Raw genomic sequence first — 9,515 nt, 5'->3', positions numbered from 1 at the left:
AATAAACACGGACTTAGCTCAGAGAATGAATACTTGAAAATGCCATCTGGGCGAAACACAGCTTTAAGGTCAGGCAATAGAAACTATTTCCACTTTCTATACTTATTTTTTTCTCTTTTTTTTCTATGCTTATTTTGAACAAAAACAACAACAAAAAGATATAGGAGAAATGTCAAGGAGATCTTCATGTTTATTTCCCATTACATAGAATAATGAATTAGATCCTTCAGAAATTGAGAAGTGTAACTAAGACATAGAAAGAGGAAAACAACAAAAAATACAAATATATCTGTGAATGAGCAAATAGTTTACAAAATATTATGTTTATTTTAAGCATATATGCTATTGTCAAGCATGGTGGTACACACGTGTGACCTCACCATAATCAGAGGCTGAGACAAGAGGATCGCTGCAGTTTCAAGGCCAGCCTCACACACGTAGCCTTCACTGTGCAATAATATGTACTCAACTATTTTATAAGGACATAGATAACAGCCAATGTGTCAAAGGATTGTAGGAAGCCCTGTAATTGGCTGCCACCTTATATCTACAGGCCGCACCACCTTAACCCCTTTTAGGAGTTAGGTTTGGTAGTTAAGCAGCCCCTTGCCTGTCTTATTTGGCCCATTAAGGGATTATACTATTCTGCCCACCTTGAGCCCAGTGCTTGGGAGATGTAAATTACCCTATAGCGCATGGGAAACTTGAATTACCCTATAACCCTGGGTCTTGCCAGTGTTGCTAAGTTACCTGCTGACATCTCAGAACCCAACTCCCTCCTCCCCCAATACCCTATATATTCGTTACTTTTTCCTTGAATAAACAAGACTTGATTGGACTTCTGACTGTCCCCATTCTTCACATCTCTTGTCCCTTTTCATCCCCACTCTCCCTCTAGGGTCTCCATGGACTTACCCACAGACCAGGACAAAGGATGAGTTTCCATTTATGTTTTTGGAGATTCTTGTCATAATTAAACATATATAACTATTTTTATTACAAATTGTGAAAATACTGTGGTTCTTATGACAAACATATATATTATAATAAAATCTTCTTTTCATTTTGATGAGGCAGAAGACACCAAGAGGTATGTAATATAGAGCATTTAACAAGACCAAAAGAATGTATTTGAATTTTACTTCTGCAGTATGACTGTAAGCAAATATTCTAAACTCCCTATTCCTTAGCTTTCTCATTTGTAAACAGAAATTAATCACAATTACTCTGCATATTAAATGTGATACTACACATGTGTCACTGAAAAAAAGGTGGCTAAAAAGTGCTAAGCACACAAGAAAAATTGTCTTCTAGTGCTCAAATGTATGTGTCTACAAGACTTAAAGCCTAAGGATTTTTGTGGCTGCTTTTTTGTATTTATGTACTGATGATCTTCCATTGATAAAATGACCCCACAATAGTTTAAATTATTAAATTTCCAAACTGCCAAAGCAGAAGTGGTGTTGCTGTCAGTTACGTAAAGCTTTTTCAATAGGTTACTTTTTTTTTTTTTCTAAGAAGTTCACAGGTTACCTGTGAATTGGTAGTCTGGGAAACTTAGGGATTTAGTGAGGAACTATGACTTATGTAAAATAACAATAATTAGAATAGTAGTAGCAACAGTAATAATAATAATAATAATAATAATAATAATAAGAAGGGCCTGAATATAGAACACAGTGCAAAGGTCATAGGTTCAATCCCCTGTACTGAAAAAAAAAATACTTGTTAATCAATTCATTAAAAATATATAATACTGTTCATATAAAAAGCTGTATAAGTCATCTGAAGTGCATTAAACAATATGACAGAAAATGAGACCTTAGAAATATTCTACATGATCAATAGAATATAGCAAAATGTTCTATTCTGTTTACCACTGGGGGAAAAATATCTGGGAGAAATGTTTTTTTCTTTTTCAGGAAGAAAAAAGTTAACTGGTATTAATTATTTGTTTACTAAATCTTAGTCTTTCAACCCCAAATAGCTGATAAATTCAATTATTTTCCAGAGCACTGTGAAAATCTGAAACGATGACATATGTAGAGCTTACTATAACTTGAATATTGCAATACTGCACTATTTTAATTGTTACCCAGATCCCAAATCTAGACACCATTATTTGCCTTTCTCATTCGTTAAGGGATAATCCTCCAATATTTTGTTTTCAAAATATTTTGAATTCCACTTTTTGTCCACACCTTCTACTGAAGCACACCAGTTCAAGTTTCCAATTTTTTAGCTGGACTTCCTAAAAATGGCCCTGACAAATCAAGTTCTGTCATCACACCCTATACAGACTGTCTACACCCTATGGAGGGAATATTTTCAAAATGTAAACAATATAATCACCATAGAATTAAATCATGCCACTCATCTATGCCCACAATTACTTGTACTTGCAATGATTTCTCACTATAGTTCTTACTACGTTGCCCAAGTTCTTAACTGTTAGTAACTCTTCTTGTAATGTACTTATGCCAAACTAGCTACACTTATCACCTTATTTTTTAAAAATAAGTAAAAAAATTTTCTGCTTCATTGATTTTTGCACTTGCTACCCTTCTCATATAGTCCAAATATTTATGTGCCTCAGCATTTCAGTTCATTTGGTTTCTCTTCCTTAATGCTGCCTTTTCATGCTGTTTGTATGTCACTGCTCATTATGTACTTGTGAGCTAAATGAATGGAAGCGCTGTTTTGGTAAAAGCTGTATCACCAGTATCCAGAAAAGTCCTTGGCACACAATATGCGCTGTACTGATGAACTAAAACAGCCTTTGCAGTTGTTATCTAAGTTGGCTAAGGAATTTAAGTATTTCTTTTTCTAATTTAAATTTACATCTATTTATAAGTTTATAAATTTCAGAAAATAATAAAAAATAAGTGGCAAAACATATTTCTTAGAAATCACTTCTCACCCCATTTCAAGAAATAAAACTACAATTTTTGACATATTTCTTTTGGACTTCTTTTAATATACTCATTTTAAATAAATGTGATGAAGAATTAGTCAATGTTTCGTCAGTAAAACAAATATCAATATAACTATTTGAAACAGGAAGAGATTTACTAGAAAGTTAGACGCTTACAAAATCATTGAAATGTAGATTTTAAATCTATCTGAGATTACTTCTAGCTTCCATTTACTGCTTCCTTCTAAAGTGAGAGGCAGCTGGTAAAGGTTGATCACAGAATTTTACCTGAAAAAGTAGACAGTTAAAAGGAAAACACCCAGAAAGAACCACTGTAAAAACATGATGCCTACCATGGTCCACTATATGGTGGAAAGAAAAGAGATTCACATTGTTTCTGTGTCTTGCACCTCAATGAATGTTAATTCTTTCTCCCACTGTCCTATGCTAATAACATAATTCTATTAGTCTCAAACATCTCTGCTATCAAAATTTCAGTCTTGAGGTACTATTTATTCTAATTCTAAAATTATTTAAAATGTCTCTTCTTTCCAACATTACTTGTAGCAATCAATCTTGCCCTTTAATCCCTTCAACAATCTGTATATTTGCTTCTGCTCCCATTTATGTTTTCCTGTGAGAGTCAGAACCTTTTATACTAACTTGATTAGCTCCCAGCCACCTCCTTAACTGATGTTAAAATGTTAAAATTGGAAAACGTTAAAATTACATCTAAGAGGTACAAAATGTACTAGGAGACTATGTAAAATAAGTATAAATTTTAATGGAAGATAACAAATGTGGTTTTACTCTAGGTGTACCTTGAAGAGAAGCAAGGAATTAATTTCTACACCTCAAACACTAGTGAGTAATATTTTAATATAAGAAATAAATGGAATTATTCCTTCTAAAATGTCTAACAATGATGATGATGACCTTCCCAGTGCATGAAGTTCTTAAATAGTGTAGTCTATTAAAGTCAAAGTACGGTTTGGTGACTAACTCAAGAAGTGGTGCACAGAAAGACAATGCACATGTAAAAGAAAAGAGTAATAGCAGAAAATGGTAAAGAGAAAAGCAAACGAAAGAAACGAGATCCAGATAGTGAGTTCCTTTTTTTCAAACTGAATGAGATAGTAGAGGCTGTCTAACGTTTCATTCGGTGATTTTAAACTTTAACACTTCTCCATGCTGATAAATTCTCACCAGACTTTAGGAGTCAGGTGTTAGAAATCTACTATAAGGCACACACACATACATCCACACACACTCAATATCAAAATCTTATAACTAAGACACTAAATTTTTAAAAAATCAATGTATTCAATATCCCAGAATTTCAAAAATAAATGGAGAGAGAAATGAAAACCACAAAGAGAAACTGGAACTCAACAGGAGTTATAAATTCAATACCAGTACTAGTTTTCTTCTATTCATACTACACATTTCTGCCTTCTTTGAATATTTACCACATGTCTTAATCCACTAAATATGATGTGAACTTTTAAATAATACCTTTTCATAATCATATATGAAAAGTAAAGCAATCTAAAAATGTGTTTGTTTATGAAGAAATGTGAACCTACCTGTAAGAGCATTATCATTTTTTATTGTGCTTATCTAGTCTTATAGCATTGTTTTTTAAAGAAGCAGTCTTTAACTTCATCTGCTAATGCCCCTATTTCACGTCAAAGCCTGACTTTTTTCTCAATCTTTTGGCTATATATGCTATTTAAACTAGAAATGGTGGCACATGCCTGTAATCCCAGCACTCCGTATGCGCCGTATGCTGAGGTGAATAGATTGCTGCAGGTTACACCCTGAGCTACATAGTGAATGAGGACAGGCTGAACTGCACAGGGAGACCCTGGAAAGATATAAACTCAAAACAATAACAAACAAACAATGAATAAGTATGCAATGAAAAGAAACCAGACATTGGTCTTAACATATCAAATAAAGCCACCTATAGCCCAAGTATAGTCTCACCCTCTCATTGTCCTAGATACTCTTATTTTTTTTTAAGTAGGAACATTTATTCAGAGATAATGACTGAAAATTGACAAACTCTAACTGAGGAGCACCTGGTATTTATTAAACAAATTTTACAGCCAATCATGAATCATATGGTTATTTTCAGTTATAGCATCTAGTACAAGAACACTCTAAATACTTTTTAAATATAGGAAATCAAATGGTGGTTCAGTAATCTAACAACAAATTATAATAAAAGCTCTCAAATATGTCAGTTGCATTTTTTGCTTTTCTTTCTTTCAGAATCTAAGAAGAATATTTTTATTTTACATGAACATTTGCTGTCTTTAATTCCATGCTTTTGTGACAATCTTTAGAGCAATTTCAGCTAATCATGGTGACCAAATGGTATCTACTGAACTCAAATTCGCCAAGCAATTACCTGTGGATACAGATTATCCTCTTATCGTGATTATTTTCACTGTAATGAGAAATAGTTTAAATTATGATATTAAAAGCCTTCATAAAGCTGCTATAAGTCAAATCAGTTAAATAGTAAGTGGATGGAAAGAGCTGGAGAGTAGCAGGTTTTTGATTCGCCAATGGCATCTAATTCACACACTTAGAGAAGGTCTGCTCTTTTTAATTTCTTCTTTTCAGATCAGTTGGTATAGCAGAATTACATTCAAAGGGCATTTAAAATTATATTCAGCCACTTGAATTGAAAAAGAAATAGGCAGGCAAATATTATACACGAAAGAGGTGACAGAACAAATTTTCTCTACTCTAATTACATACCAAAAATACTCCTATATATAGAACATTGAGGAATTTAAAATATTTTTCCTTCTTTTGAGAGATATCCTTTTATTCTTAATTTAATTTATTTTATCTTTGCTGGAGACTAAACCTAGGGCCTTCCATAGTGCTTTACCACTGAGCTACCTCTAGAGTTCAATGATAATATTTTATTAGCCTAGACATAATATTTAGAAACCAGTCAGTTAAGATTACCATACACTCACAGGCAGTTCTAAGATCTACCAATGTAGTTGCTCTGTCACTGAATGCATCCAGCTTTATGCCCTGTCTCAATAAACACTTGCTTTACGAGCGTATTTCTGTAGTTCTTACTGTCTGAAAAACTCCAAGTATGGTATTAGAGCCTGCTCAGTATCTCATAACAATGCAATGCACTAGATAACTCAAATAATAGAAATTTATATTCCAGTTCTGGACTGTGGAAGTCTAAAATGAGGATGCCTACATAATCTGGCATGCTCTCTTCTCCTGGCTTCTAGGAGGTGCTGTCTTGCAGCGTTCAAATCAGCTGGATGAGGAAACTCTGATTTCTTTAATGCATCTACTTACAGGTCCCTGATCCTATAGGATCATGGCCCCACCCCTATGATATCATTTTAAGTTTAAACACTTCCTTTCTAAATCCCAACTCCAAAGGGAGCCATGCTAGAGGCTAAAGCATCAATATAGACATTTTAAATAGTCTCCTTTGTATAATGTATGTGCTGAGGTATAAGAAAGATAAGGTCACAAAAGCAAAGATAAAATCTCTGCTTTAAACATTTATAATAATCCATATTCCTAAACACAAACATAATATATTCAATAATCAATACAGGAAAAAAGTATAAAATAATATGTCAGCTTTGAATTTGGAAATAAATTTGCTTTCACAAACCTTCTTGCCAAATGTTATTATAACTTATGGGTGATTGTATGAATTTTAGTAAAATACATATTTTCAACTTATACACAAATATATAGCATGTGGAATTTTTTTACTGCTATATTACTTAAGAAATACAGTTCACCAAAATAAAATATCAAGACTAAAAACTGGATTTTTAATTTATTTATACAGCAGTACCAGCGTCAGTCCTCAATTCATGAACAGGTCAGATGCAGGTTATTATGAAACATACTAGTGTACTTTTATGAGTAAAATGACCTTTGACCTTCACATTTCCAGATGTTACTATTTACTGTTTAATAGTCAAAACAGAGCTCTAACCCATACTGAGAACTGGCAGGAATTCATAATACAGTAGATCAGCTATTTATTTTACAAATCAGCAGAGGCTGGGTGTGTCCTCAGTATATTCTCATAAATCATTGTTATACACATGTTATCTAAGGATCCTGTGAGTCAATGGACATAGATCTTTCTGTTTTCTTCTTTCCTTTATTTCACTATGAGTAAATTGTTAGAAGTACATTAGCTTAAAACAAAATTTCATTCACTTCATTGAAGAAAGATTGCAAAGAGCAGTCCAAAATCTTTTTTCTATTTTTCCATGCATCACAACTCTTGATTATTCTACAGTGATAAACAGAAAAAATTCTTCATAAGTACTGTTAAGTAAATATGAACTAACATATAAATTTATGTAGGAAAATGTATTTAAAAATTGCTAGTACTAGTATTTTTAGTTTAAAACTGTATATCCCTAAATCAAAGAGATTTTTACCAAGATTTTTAAAAAATTTTGTTTGCAAAGAAATTGATATAGGAAATGAATTTCTTTTTTCTATTTATAAAAGGAGAGATTTTTTCTACTTCTTTATTTTCTAGCACAGTGTTCCATTCTCATTAATCCTATATTTATGTCTCAAAAGAAAAATCACCACCACATATTAATATATCATATGGTTTAAAATGTTAGCCAAGGTGGAAAAGCTTCTCATAATCATTCCCACATGTACAGTTTACAATATATTTATGTGTAACGCATAGGGATATATTCAACTAATAGTTTTAAATGTTTTAACTATATGCAGTGGATTTATATTAACAAATTTATTTCATGTGATTGTATTTTAAAAAATTTTTATTTAGTATTATGGCTACTTTTAATTTAATGTGGCATCTTGAATAAGAAATAGATGTGTTGCTTCAAATTTTTTGGAAAGTTAAAATATTACATCTCACCCAACAATTACAGTTTTCCACAGTTTACGTCTTTCCTGCTAGTGTTGTCTTATTTTTTGTCTTTGTTTCTACTCCTTCCAACACTAAACAGTACTGAGCAAATATTCTCTAGCACTGAATCAAATATTTTATGTACACCAGGTACATACACTAACAATCCAGATGTATTCTCTCCCTTCTATTGCGATAGTCAAAACTTTGGAAAAATTAAGTAACTCAGCTCTTGCAATAGCTATCAAGTGATAATTGTGCTACACTTTGAGCAATATTAACATCATCTGGTCAGAGTATTCAAGATTCTTTGTAAGTATTGAGACTTTACGGAATTTATTGGCAAATAATTTCAGCAAAATCAAACAACAAAGAGCATCTTAAATTGTGGTCAATAGTGTTTTCATTTTCAACAATGGAACCTTGATCATCACAGAATGGCTTTTAGAAATGGACATCCTGGACTCCACTGCACACCCACTCAATCCAAATCTAAGTTATCACAGCAATTCTCACTAAACTTTAGAACAGATGTCTCTGTGCATTAACTTTTCCTATTCAATTGTAACTTGAAAACAAAGATATTTATTCATTAGAAGACGATAATTTGGAAAAGTTTTAAACACCTAAGGCTAGGCAAAGGTAACTTATAATGGAAGAAAAATGACTGGAAAAACATTAATTTGACAATTTGTACATTAGTGGAGGACAGGAAGTATCTTACAATATTACTTGATTATCCTTTACTTCCTAAGATTTAAGAATCTATGATTCCTTTTTCCTTAGGTTGAAAAGAGTAAGGATATATACTTACCTGGCAGCGGAGATACCATGATCACGAAGGTGGTTTTCCCAGGGTGAGGCTCATCCATTGCACTCCGGATGTGCTGACCCCTGCGATTTCCCCAAATGCCGGAAACTCGACTGCATAATTTGTGGTAGTGGGGGACTGCGTTCGCGCTTTTCCCTGGCAAAAAAAAAAAAAAAAAAAAAGAAAAGAGTAAGGATATTGGGGTGAAAAGGGTAAGGGTAAGGGTAAAGACAGAAAGGATGGGCAATTTATGAGAACAGAAAGGGCTGAGGATGGTACCTTACAATAGTGACCCAAAGAGAAACTTTGGCAACTGAAGCTCTGCATCCTCTCCACTAGGGGTGCTTAACCATGGCAAGGACTTCCTGGTGAATTATGCCTACTTTCTTTGGACTAATTTGTTGATTTTCTCTTAGTTATTGTACATTATTTACCAACTCAAAAGATTTACTTCACTTTAGTACTATTTGTAACACCAGTTTAATCTCTTAGACGACTGTTCTTATTTACAATTGTATTCATTTACCAAAATCATTTTATTTACTGTGTTTTTATTATTTTTTCTTTGTGGTTTAACTTATAATAGGTATTAATAAAAAACTAATTGTTTTTGTTATGTATTTTCCATTTTAAACTTTGTCATGTTAAGGTTGTAGAATGGTACAAACATAAATATCCATGACTGAACACTTGATTATCTGACAGTAGATTTACTTACAAGAATATACTGCAGTATTCGAGCCAGTTTTATTTTTCTGGGTGGAAAAAAACATAGTTTTTAAGTTATAGAATATTTCCACAAATGAATAGGGTGGTTATTGGTTTAACTTTTCCTGACACTGGTTCTAGTAGAGTAATTACTAATGATGAATAGC

General features: G+C 32.6%; 1 non-coding gene across 1 annotated transcript; it reads left to right on the top strand.

The window, feature by feature from the left end:
• Window positions 1-8,635: 8,635 nt before the first annotated feature.
• Window positions 8,636-8,799, top strand: LOC111753344 (U1 spliceosomal RNA). Its single transcript, XR_002788156.1, has one exon. It is a non-coding gene; the product is annotated as a U1 spliceosomal RNA (small nuclear RNA).
• The last annotated feature ends 716 nt before the right edge of the window (window positions 8,800-9,515 follow it).

The sequence above is a fragment of the Cavia porcellus genome, unplaced genomic scaffold (genome assembly GCF_034190915.1).
Source record: "Cavia porcellus strain 051 isolate PalLab524CR breed Dunkin Hartley unplaced genomic scaffold, mCavPor4.1 scaffold_8, whole genome shotgun sequence".
In the NCBI taxonomy this organism is placed as follows: Eukaryota; Metazoa; Chordata; class Mammalia; order Rodentia; family Caviidae; genus Cavia; species Cavia porcellus.
The sequence above is the reverse complement of the archived record's forward strand: the minus strand, read 5'-3'. Positions and strand labels throughout refer to the sequence as shown.